At 42.8% G+C, this 15,476-nt stretch overlaps 1 protein-coding gene and 1 long non-coding RNA gene across 7 annotated transcripts in view; both read right to left on the minus strand.

Moving 5' to 3' along the window:
* The window catches only part of ARHGEF3 (Rho guanine nucleotide exchange factor 3), a 320,159-nt gene that overhangs the window by 97,796 nt on the left and 206,887 nt on the right, over positions 1-15,476 (minus strand). The gene's annotated exons all lie outside the window — the stretch shown is intronic.
* LOC111766132 (uncharacterized) lies at positions 9,750-13,818 on the minus strand. Its single transcript, XR_011647541.1, has 2 exons — positions 12,756-13,818; positions 9,750-12,277 (listed from the first exon to the last, which is right to left on the minus strand). It is a non-coding gene; the product is annotated as an uncharacterized lncRNA (long non-coding RNA).

Genomic DNA, 15,476 nt, shown 5'->3' on the forward strand with positions numbered 1-15,476 from the left:
TTGAAATTAAGTAATTACAAGACATGCTAAATGTTAAATAAAAGCATTAATTCAGAGTAAGATTTAAATTAGTTGTTAATTGTTATTTCCACACCCAAATGTCTAAACCACGCAGAAGGACCATATTGCTCCTTTGAAAGAACTATTTAGCTCTAGCAGGAGGGCTTAAAAGGCACAATCCCCTCTTCTCGTACTGCACAGAGAACACCCCAGCACACCCCAGGTGGAATGGCTAATATGGGGCCTGGTAAATATAATAAGTGCCCTGTGGTTGACTCAACAACAGCTCACCCCTGACCTCCAGGAAAGAATGGAGAAATTGAATCATGCCTCTCCACATGGGCTTCCTGTGGAAAAAAAGATTTCTCACAGTCAAGAAATGACTGAGGCCTTTGTTTCCTCAGTTTCCCCAAAGGAGAAAAATCATGTCAATGAGGAAAATTGTGAGTGTTTAGTGCGAGCGTTTCTGGGGCCAACGCTACCCTTCCTGACACAGCTCAGAGGCAAGTCTGAGATGTTTACGGCTGATTAATGCACACTATCTTTTCACTTTTTCTGGCCCTCCTCTCATCCTCTAAACCTCAAAGACAGCTCCTAAGGATTGGGCGAAGCTGAGGCTAGCAGTTATGGGAGGAAACAGGTTGAAACCCAAATGTTTGCTTTTAATCAATAGTTTTAGAAAAAATTCTAAAGTAACAAAAGTTATCTATTTCCATTAGGAAAGGAAGCCTTCCTTAATATGGATGTTTTTAGGATTCCTTCATACTTCCTTTGTCCACAGAAATGTTCCACTAACTTCAATTTATTACTACTCTTTGGGAAAGGGGAGAAAATTGGGGAAAGATTTTAAACGAATAGTTTGGAAACATTATAAATCTCACTATGGGGTTATTCTAATCAACTGTCTTATTCACTCATTCATTGGTTCAGCAAATCATTTACTCAATGATTCATTCACTCACTCGCCCAGAGAATTCCTACAGGAGCCAGACAGGGTTCTGTGCCTGGAGACGCAAACATGGTTCCCACCTTTTTCTTGTTTTGTTCTACTCTGAACGACGTGAACCCATTCTAAACATATGTATTACACAACTGGAGAGCATAAAAAAGGCACTCTAAGGCCAATGATGACATGAAAGAATTAGCCTGCATTATGTAGTGTTCCCTTAGTCTCTCCTAGAAACCTCATCCTCCAAACAGTCAACATGAACTCATGCTTTCAAAGATGCAGGGCCTGCAGAAAGCATGCTTTATTTGATAAACAAATGGTTTCCTAAAGAAAGTGAAGAGTCAGGATCTGAACCAGAAGGTTCAGAAAATGTATTTTTAGCTTTTGAAAAGACTGGTGCTAAATTGTTGGTTTAAAAACAAATAAATCGTGGCTTCTGTATCCTAGAAAAGCAACTAAATGAAAGAGACTATTTAAAAGGAAAGGGAGGGAGGAGACAGAGAATCCAGACATTTTCCCACTCTGCTACTCTCAAAAGAGCAAGGGGGAGAAGGTATAGCCCACTGGTTTGAGTGCCCGCTTCCCCTATACGACGTTCTGCGTTCAATTCCCTGTACTTCCAAAAAAAAGCAAAAAACAAAAAAAACCATGGCCCCCTGGGATCATGTGGGCTCGAACCCTTGCCTGAGCATTAATGCTGCCACTCCTCCGGCCGAGCGGATCAGAGTTGACTGCTCCATGGAATTAGTCTTCCATCTTGAATTGGTCAGACAATTTGCCAGGAAGTTTGGCCCAACAGTCCAGCATGCAGATGATATGAGAATAAATGATGGCTCAGTAATTACCAGTGGGAATGGGAGAGGATGACTCCTCATTAAACCCGCTATTCTGTGAAGCTATTTGAAGCTGGAGGGCAAGGAAATGCTGTGCGGAGAAGAGCCTGTGGAAGCTGTGCCCCTTGTAAATGCCCCACTCCAAGGCCATCACCCCCCAGCAGATGAGATCACAACAAACCACAACAGGTCCTGACAAAGAGCTTCCTCCTAGCAGTCAGTAAGTCACCCGAAGAGGTTCAGTTTGCACTGTCTCAATTCGCCCAGACGTTCTGGTCCGCCAGGGCAGTTTTCTCTGCTATTGTGTGTGCACAGCCACTCTCATCTGTCCACTTTGGAATTTCAGGATTAGAAGCATCCTTCAGCAGCCAGAAAATCATATACTTTAACATGCTGCTAAATTTGGGAGGGTCCGAGAGCCATCAAAATGTACATCTTGTGACTCAGTAATTCCACTCCTGGGAAGACTATGTATGTGCAAAAGATGTATATGAAAAGATAGGACGGTTCCTCCTAGAGCCTTGTGTATTTTAAAGTATAGAAACAATGTAAATGTCCTAATATATGGGCTAAAATAGCCATAAAATGGAATATTATGCAGCCTTTAAATATAGCGTGTAGAAGAAAACTTATCCACATTTCCCACCTTTCCCACAACCAACATACTATTTTTATAAAGAGTATAAAGAACAGAGTGGGGGAAAATTTAAACTTTTACACAGATTAAAGAGTTCAATGATAATTTAGATACATTGGAAGAACATAACATGAGGATGAACAATTTTGGTAAAATCTCTACACAAGACATATTTACTCCCATATTTTTAGCTATTACAATGTGAATTCTATTATTTAACTTTTTATTTTATCTATCCAAATCTGGTAAAAAATGGGAAATAAGACAATAAAAAGAACTTCGAAATGCATGTCATAAAATCCATATACATACAGTCCTCGTACTTTGTCTACAGATAATTTGCCTTGTACACAGTTCTAAGAAGCCCTGACACCTGGTTATGAAATCTCAGCAGATTGGAAACTGCAGTGTAGATGTGAAAAGGAAGTCTGCTACAGAGAGAAGTGCTGATGGCAGAGAGAGAGGAGCTAGGAAAGCTATGAAGTGGTGACCTGATACTCAAAAAGCACCGATCCATGGAGCCAAAAGACCCTTAAAAAACAAAAGGTCCAACATACAATAGCAAAGTATAATGACTGATGGTCACTCTGAGTCATTTAAATAAGGCAAATTTGTATACCTTGTCTCAAAAGGCAGGAGAATATATTATTTATATTAATAGATACATTTGTGTATTCATAGAGATACATTTTAAAGGTAGGATTTCATTTGTTTGTGTATTGCTGTATGTATACCTGTGTGTATGTGTGTATTTATGGCAATTAATTGTTTTTTTAAAATTTGGTTTTTAAAGAAGAATGAGTGGTGAAATCCAAATAGGGCCCCTAGTTTAGTTTCTAGTACTGTACCAATGTTAATTTCTTGGTTTTGACAAATGACTCACAGTTATGTAAGATGTTAACCTTAGGGGAAGTGGAATGAAGGCTATAATAGGAACTCTACTATTTTTGCAACTTTCCTATAAATCTAAATTATTCCAAAATGCAAGTTTATTTTAAAAAATAAATAAAACAAAAAAAATATGAGGTTTTGGCTGTACAGAGTGATGTCTTCTACATCCTGCATCTTCCCTTCTCTCTTCCCCAAATCGCCAAGTATACGGCAGCTGAGGTTGGGTTTACTTGCATCAACTCACCGCTGCAAGCAACCCTTTGGCCCTAGAAGGCTACTTTCCTTTAGACACAGTTACCCTATTATCCCTTTGAGAACGGAAGCAACCTCTTCTCAGAGTAGTGAGAAAGTGGGTCTCATCTCTACATTTGCAAATCTGGAAACAAAAGTGGTACAATCCCACACAGCCAGGGGCTCTCAGGCGGGGAAACATTTCATCTGACAGGAAGCCTCTTTGGATGACTTCAACCACCAGATCCCAGGCATTATCTCATCTCTGGCTGTGTGTCATCCTCTGCATTTTCCTTCAAGTTGAGAAGAGGAAATGGGGGATGAGGCACGGCTCCAGCAGCCCACCTAATTCTAAGAAGGATATTTTTAGCACTTTGAAGCAAGAGGGAACTTAAAATTTTCTTTATTATGGTAAGGTATATATGTACATAAGTATGTATATGTGTGTGTGTGTGTGTGTATATATATATATATATATATATATATAACACAAAATTGCCCTTTTATCCATTTTGAGTGGGCACTTCCGTGGTATTAATTATATTCACAATGTTGTGCTACCATCACCATCTATGACTAAAACTTTTCCATCACTCCAAACAGAAACTGTGTACCCATTAAGGAACACCTTCCTAATCACTACCACCTCCCCAACCCATAGCCAAAGAGGTTACTTTTTAAGACCATCCTAGACATTCTTCAAATGATAGGGTGGGATTTTCCCTGCTATACTCTAATGAAAAACCCCCACAATACCTAGAAGAGTGAGTCAACAATGGTCCACAACATGAAAAACACCTGCTTCAGGGGTCTGTAAATATTTAGTGTGTCCCACGGTATATTTACTATTTATGATGGTGTCAAACAAATGTTCTGGACAAGAGGTGGTCCATGCCGCTACAGACTCACAGGGTTTCAAAGCTGGAAAGGAGCAGAGACATCATCTAGCTCCCATATTACAGATAAGAAGGTTGAGCCAACCAGTCTGCTCCCATCAAACTTCTCCTTTAAAAAAAAATCTCTATTAGAACATGTGTTCCCTGAGCTAGTTAATTGTTTACATGTCTTGTTTCTCACGAGAACGCAGTGTGTATTTGTTGAGGGCCTTAGCACAGTGCCACAAGCATCATAAGCAGACAATAAAAGTGCGTTTAACACACTAGGCTGGAAGCCCAGCTCTGCCCTGACTCGTTTCTGGGGGACCTCCTCACCGCGCATAATTTTAAAACTGTGAAGACCAACCTTAAACCTGAACAGTCAAAACAGCAGGCAGGAGTGTGCTGGAAATCCACCCATTGACATATTATAAAGTTAGTATTATTTACTCAAATTTTAAAAAGATTCTTTTTCACTTATTTCCTCAGTAGGTAGACTTACTGAGGTTAAAAAAAAAAGATTATAAAAATCTGTAAGATCAAAACAGCAAAGTTCCTAAATTAAGATACACACAGTTAAGCAATGCCAAAGAAAACCAATCACAGGTACATGTTATTATTTGCCTATAGCCCCAGAATATATCCACTGGATCTTAAAAATACTTATATTAGCACTCCAGAGTGCAAAAATGCTGAAAATCTTTTCTCTTTGAACCCAGTGCATAGGTACCTCTGGCTCCTCATTTGCACTCACCAAGTTCTGGGTAATGAGAACGGCAAACTACAATCTCTAGATATGCTCATTGTGATGTCTCAGTGCAAGAGTGAGATGAAGGATCAACCCTAGTTTGAGTCTTTTCATATAGAAGCAACACTTGGAAAACTTCAGCTGATCCTACTAGCTAATGAGGCAGAAGCTCTAAGTAGTTGGTGAGGAGGAGAAACATGCTCGCTTTCTAACAGGTGGGCTACCTGAACACAGCACCTATAAGAGCCACAGCACGCTCCTGTGTGTTCATGTTACAGGCACTCTCAGAGGTCCTCCAGTTAGGCACAACTTACCCAATTAGCAGCCATTTATTCTGCATAGCTCACGCTCTCCCAATTTCTCCATCAAGGTTGTCCTGTACAAGTGGAGCAGCTTTTCAACAGTACAAAGTTAACCTGGCAAACATTAGAGCCAGAGCAGATGTATATGATACAACTTTTAAACCTCAACACTCAGGGTCTGATAGACTTTTGAAACATATTTGAAAATACTTGTGCTAGAGGTTTCTAAGGCTTTCGTTACATAGTTTCATATTCAGAGACCTACCCCCACAAAGACCATTTAATTAGAAAAATTCTTGGGTGTGAGTTTATGCATTTCAGAGAACCTATGTAATCACTTTTATTCCATGCTTTACTTTTTTCAGCCATCAGATTGATTTGAAATAGGTAATTCCATGCATTACAACCAAAATGTTAATAAAAGAGTACCAAAAGGGAAGAGTCTAGAGGAAAAAAACCAAAACACCAAAATATTCAAACCAGGAAGATGAACTCTGAACCATTGCCAAAGGCTGTCATGATCTTGACACTTATTTTTTATTTGCATAAGATAGATTGTTTTCTTTTGCTAACAATTTGTAAGCACTAGGCATTATGCTTTATAAACATTAGCTCAATAATTCTCACAACTGGCCTGTGAGGTAGAAACTGTTAGGAAGCCCATTTCACTGTGAGGAAACTGAGGTTTAGAGATATGTTAAGCCCCCAGGTCACCAAGTTAGTTGTGGAAGCAAGATTTGAACCCGTCTTTCCCCAAAGCCCAAATTCATCGCACTTCTGATAATGTCTCCCAAAGCATGGCCCACGCGTCACTAGCAGAATGTGAGACAGTAAGATCATAAACAGGTTTTTGTTTTAATAGTTACGCATGAACTATTTTAATAAGGATTAGACAATATTATACAACTAGCACCCAGAACCTGCATCTCATTGCTTAGGCTCTGGCTAAGTAAAAACATGAAATTTTGTATCAGTTGCATACTTTGCAAGAATTACAAAAATAGTAGAGTTCCACGCCATTTCTCTTAGGGTAAGGAAGAGATCTGGCCCACTAAGGGTCAGAGCCCATAGCAGTCTCCTTAGACTGATATTCAGCTGAGTTAATCAGCCTGGACATTAAGTGATTCCTAGCAGATGCCTAGAATCCAATGTTTTTAACTTCAAAGAGGAGATTCTTTTCTTACTCCTCTCTTCTCCATCAACTAACCCCCCACAACCCGCCCCATCTGGCCCTGGGAGATTATCCAACATAGAGTGTCGTGATGGAGAGCAGAGATGTCTGGAAGGAAACAGACCTGCTTGCTTAACTCTCTGTCCCCAACATGGCTCATCACAAAACTCTCCCTCGGGTGGCCATAGCCAACCCCTGAGCAAGCCGCCAGCTCAGACGCCGACGGCCAGACATCAAAGTGCAGGCGACTCAGAAATCTCGGGGGGCAAAAAGTCTCTTGGTGATGTTGTACTTTTCTTCTTCCTTTTTCTTTACTATTGAAAGGATTTATAAATCATTGCACTTTTGACTGTGGCTAGTCAGGAGGTGGCTAACTTTGTGTTCTATATTTAACTTTAAAAAAAAGAAAAGCACTCCTAATTACACAAGTAACACTTGAATACTTTCTCCTGGTAAAAACTTAAAACTTTAAAAGCCCCCCTGGACTGCCACTGGGGCCACCACCAGTTCCCCCTACAGAGAGAGCCACTTTAATGAATTCAGGCTTATTATCCTTTTCAGTCTGTTTTCTATGCATTTATGTATCTTTGAAAAATAAATAGAATTACTTTGAGGAGGTTTGGTTTAGGAAACAAGAGGCATCGTAATCAAATTTCTACAACTTGCTTTTTCCACGCCAATAATATGAATTGGCAATCTTTTTCATGTTTGACCTATCTCATTAATAATTTTACATTGATTAAGTTTAAAAATTATTGTGGTAATATCCACATAAAATCTGCCTTTTAACCATTTTTCAGTATACTAATTCAGTGGCATTACTTACATTCACAATGCTTTGCAACCATCACCACTAAGCATTCCAAAACTCTTCATCACCTCAGATGCAAATTCTGTACCCATTTAAGCAATAACTCCCCATTATCTCCTTCCCTCTGAGCCCTGATAACCTCTGATTTACTTTCTGTCTCTCTGCCAATCTATTGGACTAGCTATTTCTAGACATCTAGAAATTTTAGATATTTCATGTAAGTGGAATCGTGCAATGTCTGTCCTTTTGTGCCTGGCTTCTTTCACGGAGCATAATGTCTTCAAGGCTCAGCCATGCAGTCGCATGCATCAGAACGTCATTCCTCTTTGTGGATGATTAATACTACATTGTGTGCATATACCACATTTTGTTTAGCCATTCATTTGTGGATAGATACTTGGGTTGTTTTGGGAATAAGGCTGCTATGAATGTTGGTTTCCGACAATCTATTTGAGTCCTTGCTTTCAATTCTTGCGGTATGGACCCAGGAGTGAAATTGCTGAGTGAGCTGATAATTCTAAGTTGTTTTTTTCTAAGTTAAGACTCCCACATTCCTCTATTATTTTCACAAACAAATGTAACCAATATGTATAACTTTTTGAGGAACTTGTATTTCATATTTTAAAGGGTTGATAATGTGTGAGTCAACCTTTGACTTTTCTATAATACTTTTCTCAGAGAGCAATGTATACAAGAAGAAAACTCCCCTTTCAGTTCTGTCCTGTTTGGCTTCTAGAAAACTGTGAATCCAGACTTAAAGCTGTATGGTCCTGAACTCATTAGACAACATCTCTGAATCTTAACCTCCTCATTTGAAAGATGAGGATAATACTATCTTTCAAGGTCTCAGTCAAGATGATGTGAGAGCAGGAAAGAATGGCAACAAGCAGAGTGCAGTCCCTGGCAGGTGGTAAGCACTTGGTGCATGGCAGTTATTTACAGCCTCGCAGCTTCGTTCTGCTCAACTGTACAGAATTTCAATCAATTTCTATTGTGCAGGATTTCCAGTTTACGTTAAATTATTAGTTCCCCCTTGGAACATCTTGTTAGTATGGACACTGTAGCCTGTAGATTTATAGGTAAGGAAATTGAGACAGAGGCCATGCCCAAGACAGATCCATCATGGTGCCAGGATTAGCTCTCTAAGAGCCATTAAGCTCCTTTTCTTATGACTTATCATTAAATTAATAAACAGAACGCTTGAAATTGCTACCTGAAACCTTCTAATAAGCATGTTTTCTACAATCCTGCCTGCTTCTTTAAATTTAGCTCCAATGGTATTATTCAAATTACTAGAGCTAAACAAATTAAAGTTTAAAACATTAAAAGGGGGGAAATCTTTCAGGCAAATAAGATCATCTTTAATGAAGCAACAACACAAAAGAGGAAAAGGAAAAGGAAACCAATACCATCCACTGTTACCACCAGAATTCTGGCCAACAGACCTTGAAATAGGTTTTGCCTCGATCGTGTTCAATAAATAAATCAGCTGGAAGTGGGGACCCTGGATCAATTTCCCCGTAGGCGGAAAACTGAGGGCGGTGCTGTGACCACGGCAGGGCTTCCCGCCACCCTCTCATCTGCTCCACTGAGCCCTGAAGGTCGCGCGTGGTGGGCAGGCGCAAAGGCCCCGTGTTCACCACCTCCTGGTGTTTAAGGTCTTGGGAGCCCTGGCCTGGTGACTCACTTCCAGCCACGCAGAATACGCAAGTGACGGGATGCGGTGATTACGTCACGTAGACTGCGCCCCCCGTGTTCTGAGAAGAATCTCTCCCTGGCTGGCTCTGAGGCAGCGAGCGCCCACGTTGGGAGGCCCACCTGGCAAGGAGCTGGGAGTGGTCCAACGGCACGGAAGGCCCCGAAGCCCTCATCTTACACCACAAGGAGCCAAATGCCGCCGACGACCACATGAGCTGGGAAGCGAATCCTTCCTCGCTCGAGCATCGGCAGAGACCACAGCCCCGGCCGACGCCTCGACCAGCTTTGTGAGATCCTGAAGCGGACGATCCAGCTGAGCAGTGCTGAGATTCCTGACCCACCAAACCTGTGACATAATGGAGGTACATTGTTTTAAACTGCTAAATTGATGTAAAATTCGTATCGACAATGCATGCACCACATTTATCTCCATTTCTCTATCTGAACCAAGGGGGGGAATCATTCACAGCCAGGTCTCACCAGCAAAGAAAGAGCAACAGTCCACGTCAGTGTCGAGCCACTGGGCGTACTCGGTGATGCCTGACATGGAACGAGCACTATAACATTCTGACGTTGATTAAAAAAAACCACACACAAAACTCATCACACTGTAACACTCTATTATATTTCAAACACACCTCACTAAAACTAACAATAAAAAAACCCCACATTATTCTGAAAAGAGTTGCTGTAGTTCTTGTTTCTTTGTCGTGGATTTTCCCGTTTTTGTTAGCCGCCGGAGAGAACAGCATATATTTTAATATCTAATAGAGCTCCACGCGCAGATCATCTCCCTGGGAGGTTTCTCTGGCTTCCTAATTGATTGGCCAGCTGCCAAGCCCTGACTCCTCCCTTGGCCTTTCCAATCCGCTCATACCCTTCTTCCCCACTGCCTGGAGAATCAAACCCAAACTCCTCAGCAAGGCTCCAAGGCTAGGTTTGTTGAGTGACTAACGAAGTGAATGAGGGCCCGTGGTAGAACAATTATCACGCTGCACTGACGCTGCACTCCGAGGCGAAAGCAGCGTCTCATTCATCGCATTCCTCCCGTGGTCGGCACAGTCTTCACGCACTGCAGCTGCCCCTAGACTTCCCCTGTGAGGCTGAAAGCAAGCACAGTATCACTCCCCACTGCTTGGAGGACCTCTGCGCTACCCTGACGGCCCTGCTTCCGGCAACCTGCTTTAGTCACAAAAACGAGCCCAGGTTTCTCCAGGCCAATTCTCTGTCCATTATATTGTTTGACAGGTCACAGTTAAACACATAATCTGTTTAACAGTCCTAAGAGCCCCCATTTGGTCCTATTCTCCAACCCAGGAGAGTTTTATCCATGCCTGTTGTTTGATATAATTTACTCTATTTCATTCCTCAAAGGAGCCCGAGAATTGGACAGAAATGTAGAAATTAGAAAATGGGGCTGAGGGAAACAGGAGTTGAATGCAAACCTCTACAGCTTACAGTGATGTATAAGCCAGCTACCAGTTCAGCATTCAAGAGCCCATGAGAATTCATCATTACAGAGGGTGGAAATGACGAGAGAACATCCAGGTCTGGGGCAGGGGGAGGCGTTCAGAAGGGACACATTTGTGGAAATTGCTGGGGATGGGCTCAAAGTATCCAAAAGCCATTTGATTTGCTATTGTCACTTCTCTGTAAACACTCCTGCATGCCTGAAATGAGGCCATATTGTTTTAAAACTGGGTTTCTCATGGGCTACCTTCACACCCTTTCCTGCAGAGTCCCTCCTTCTCAGAGCCAGCCTCTGGCCAAATTGTCCTTAGTGATCCGGGGACCTTGTACCTTACCTATGGATTCCTGTTAGGGGACTTCATTATACTTATCTCACCATTTTGTGTATGTGTGCAAATGTTTACAATAACAAAAACAAAATATCTGGGGAACGAATTCTAAGCTATGCCACTTGCCATCTCTGTGGCTTTTGACCATTCACTTAATGCCTCAGAGCCTCAGTTTCCCCAAATGTAGAATGACTATGATACTCCTTCCCTTGGAGGGCTTTTTTGAGACTTAAATGATAATTAAAAAACAAAATATATGTAAAGGCCTGGGAATGTGCCTGAAAAAAATGTAAAAGCCCAACATAAGGAAGTTTATTATTGTTAACATGTAATAATTATTTTTTTAGGGGTGGGAGTGGGGTAAAGAACACACTCCTAAATATATACAGCTGAACAATCACGATTTATGGTGGGTTGAAGCTATGCACCCCAGAAAAACACATTCTTAATCCATTCCTATTGGTGTGAACCCATTGTAAATAGCATGTTTAGATAAAGTTACAATGGGCACACCTCGATCAGGATGGGTCTTAATCCCGTTACTGGAGTCCTTTCTAAGCAGAATGAGATTCGGACACAGAGAGAGAAAGCCACGGAGACAGCGGCCAGAGGCTGAGCATCAGCGGGATCTGGACGGGAAGAGGGGCCAGGAGCGCGCCATGTGCGTCGCCCCGTGACGGAGGAGCCCAGGACGAGGACGGCTGCGGGCAGCCCCGGAGCGCCACCGCTTCGGGGGAAAGCCCTGCCTTGATGAGGCCTTGGCTGGCGCTTCTTCGAGCCTCCAAACCGCGAGCCAAGACATGCACATCATTTCCGTCAACCCATTGCACGCATTTGCTTGAGCAGCCAAGGAAACAAAAACACCTTCCAGCTGAGATGTCATAATATACTTGATGTACCGGTGGCTTTTTTGAAAAGCTGAACTGAACACGGATTATTATCAGCAGGTGTCCAGTTCTTTATTTAGTAAGATCACTGAAAGAGCTTCGTTTTTATCTTAATTGCCGCGAAGTAAGCCTCAGTCACCTCCTGCGGATGTGAGCGGCAACCTTTTGTGACGCTGCTCCATTCTGTGTGTTCCTGGGGATTACAAAACGGTACCACAGTGTCTTTGTACATACAGAATCACAAGGTCCTTTTTTTTTTTTTTTTTACCAGAATCTTACATAATTCTTTAAAGGTTTACAAGTTGATCTTGGTGAGGTTTGTCCAGATGAAGTCAGATACGATATAGTTTAGTGACATCTCTGGATTCATTTTAGCAATATAGAGCTACAGTTTTGAACAAGTTCCTTGGGTCTCATTTTTCTCATCTGTTAAATAAGGACAGGGCTGTTGAAAGGATCAAAAGAGAAAAATACACATCTTAAGTCCTTGCAGTTAAAGCTCAACAAATGTTAGTTGCTTTTATTAGTTGTGTACCACGATCTTGCCTAAAAAGCTCTCACACCGATATCACACTTCCCTCCCGCAGTGCCAGTGGCCTGTTGCCTTAAAGATGATGTTTTACCAACTCTAGGAGCCCAAAATAGATGATCCCCTCCCCAACTCCGGGTCAAACAACCAGAAACGTAATTACCAGAAAAAGAAAACGCTTTGTTTTCTATTTCTAGATACCAATCTTGAAGCAGCACAAAGAGTGGAAGAGTGTTTCTGAAAACACATTTTCGTACGTTGGCTGTTTCTAGAATTTAGAGAACAATGTATTCTAAAAATACCGTGCCTGCATTCATCTTCCCCCGCGTCCCCCCTGGAGGGCCACTGCATATTGGCCAGGAATGACAGTTGAAAGGACTTTTAGAAAACACACCTCACAAAACAGAGCCCCCGGACCTTAGATGTTATCAGCTTTGGTTCAAGACCCAAGAGTGAGTTGCTTCACACATGTTCTGGGTTTTAAGCAGTCCCTCCGTTGCCCTCCCCCACCCACACATAGCGCTGCATTGCCAGTCTTATCAACAATGTTTTAAAATCCTATTTGTTTCTTAATTGATGCTTTCCTGCATCATCCATTACATAGGAGGTACAAGGCACTGCAGTTCCTGGAATTTTTGAAAATACAGGCAGTCCCCATCTGATGAAACAGTCGTGTACTAAATTTCTTTGGTAAACTCGGCTGTTTGGAACTTGAAATGAGTCACCTCCCCTCCTACTGGAAATAAAGCCATATGAAGTCTAGTTAACTCGTGGGGTAGCCAAAGATTACTTAAAAGCCTCCTTGCCGTGCTTATTCATTTGGCAATTCATTTGACAAATTTCGTGCAGTACCTATGCGGTTCCTGCCTGGCACTGATAAGGCCCTTGGAGATAGAGACCTTCAAGTGGCTCAAACGCTAGTTTCTGCTTTTATTTAGCAACCATTACATAGAGCTGACCATGTGCCAGGCAGTGTGCTAATGACTTTATAAATATTCACTCGTTTAATCCTTAAAATAACCTTATAAGGTAGGTCCTATTTTATCCCCAATACACAGATGAGGAAACCGAGGCACAACAGAGGTCAAGTAAAACTTGCTGAGTCATGCAACTAACAGGAGGCAGAACGGAGACAGAAACCAGGCAGCGTGGCGCCCACGCTCGGTCTTGGCTGGTTTACCATCTTGTGTTTCTGTGCAGAAATGCCCTCGGTTTGTACCCCGGGCTCTGGCCGGGTCTGGGCTGGGGGTGCGTGTGTCCTCATGTCCCTACTTCCTCTGTGCCTGCCATTCGCTCCCCATCCCTGCCTCCTCCCTTGCCTCTTCCACCGCTCTGCCCCCGTTAATGACACCAGGCAAGGGAGTCCTTGCTGCCACCTCAGCGGCTCCCCGCCCCCTGCCTGTCCCCAGCACTGTGGAGTTGACTTTGAAATCGACTCCTCCCCTGCTCTCCTTTAATGGCCCGTCACCCCTCACCTGGGCGATTTCAATAACCTCCGGAGAAGTTTTCTTGTCTCCCCGCTCTCCTCCAATAATTGGTTTTCTTAAAAAAACAAACAAACCTTTTCTTGGTTTCTTCTTTTAGTTGATAAGTTATATACGATCTTTGCAGAAAATTTAAAGATACAGACAAGCAAAAAGAAGAAAATTAAAATTACCCAAAAGCCCATTCCCCAGAAATAAAGTTTTCAGAAAACCATTACCAATTTTCTAAGTAATATACACACAGGCGTTGGTCTATCTAGCATTTACCTTTGAAGCTTATTTTTAACAAAGACGCAGTATTGCGACACTAATCGGGTTGCATCACGCCCTGGCCGGAGACCTCTGGTGGTTACAGGTCAAGTCCAGCCTCGGCGATTGGCCCCTGGGCCCTGTCTCCTGACCGGCACACCCGCGGGTGATCCACGAGTCTTCCCGCACTGACTCATCCCGCCCTGGTTCCAGCGTTTCCCAACCAGCCTTCACCGGTGCTCGTCCTTGCACGGGAAAGCCTCCTGCAGAGCAGACTGGGTCACTCTGGCAAAAATTCCCCAGTGTGAAGCAAAAAAGCCTCCTGCGGAGCCTGCTCCACTCCAAAAGCCCGGACCGACCGCTGCCCATCTGATCCTGCTTCGATTGTTCTTTGCTCCCTTGGTGTCTTGGGTTCTCTCTGCTCAGGGAGACCCGGAGCGTCATGTCCTGGTTCTTTCTCTGGTAGTTCCTTTGAGGGGGCTCAGAACCCAGAAGTCTCACAGAGGGGATGGAGGGGACCTCTGCACCCACCACACCCTGGGCTCACCTGCAGAGGTGTGGCCCCCATCGCAGTACCAGTCCCCAGGATGCACAGCCTGGCAAAGCCCCCGGCCCTGCACCTTGACGTCACCTTTGGAGGACACACACACACACACACACACACACACACCCCACAACTGAAGTTGCTGTTTTCTCAAATGAATCCGCTCCAGAACAAAGGAAAGCCACAGAACTGGCTCCTTTCTCCTTATTTCCACAGGACAAAACCATGGCAAGTTCTCTTTAGATTCATGGGATTAAAAATAAAAACAAACTTACAGAATTGTTCCAAGCTGATTCACATGCTTTAAAAAATCTACTTGTATAATATGCCATTTTTAATGGTCAGCTTGGAGAAGAAAATGTGAAGTATGTAGCTGGTAATCTTTCCAGCTTCAGACTGCCTGGCTGATTCATCAAACCCTGATTTGACACATCCACTTTATCCACTCTGCCATTCCTTCGACTTACTGGAATGATTACTTCCAAAGGGGAAGCCAGTTCCTTCAACTCTCTGGAATAATTACTTCCAAAGGGGAAGCTGGGCTGCTCTGTGAATATATGGACCATGTATTCCATTAAAATAAAAATAGTGGAAGCAAATGCTAAGAAGAGCCAGAAAGGTGAGCAGATGTGACTCACGCAGTTGAGTGCCTGCCTCCCATATGGGAGGTTCCGGGTTTGGTTCCTGGTGCCTCCTGACAAAACAAACAACAAGCAAAACAAATGAAAAAAGCAACTCAGGGGAGCAATGTGGCTCAGCGGTTGAGTGCCAGCTTCCCACATACAAGGTCCTAGGTTCAATCCCCAGCCCCAAGTACCTAAAAAAAAAAAATTTTTTT

Source organism: Dasypus novemcinctus, chromosome 26, assembly GCF_030445035.2.
Source record: "Dasypus novemcinctus isolate mDasNov1 chromosome 26, mDasNov1.1.hap2, whole genome shotgun sequence".
Taxonomy (NCBI): Eukaryota; Metazoa; Chordata; class Mammalia; order Cingulata; family Dasypodidae; genus Dasypus; species Dasypus novemcinctus.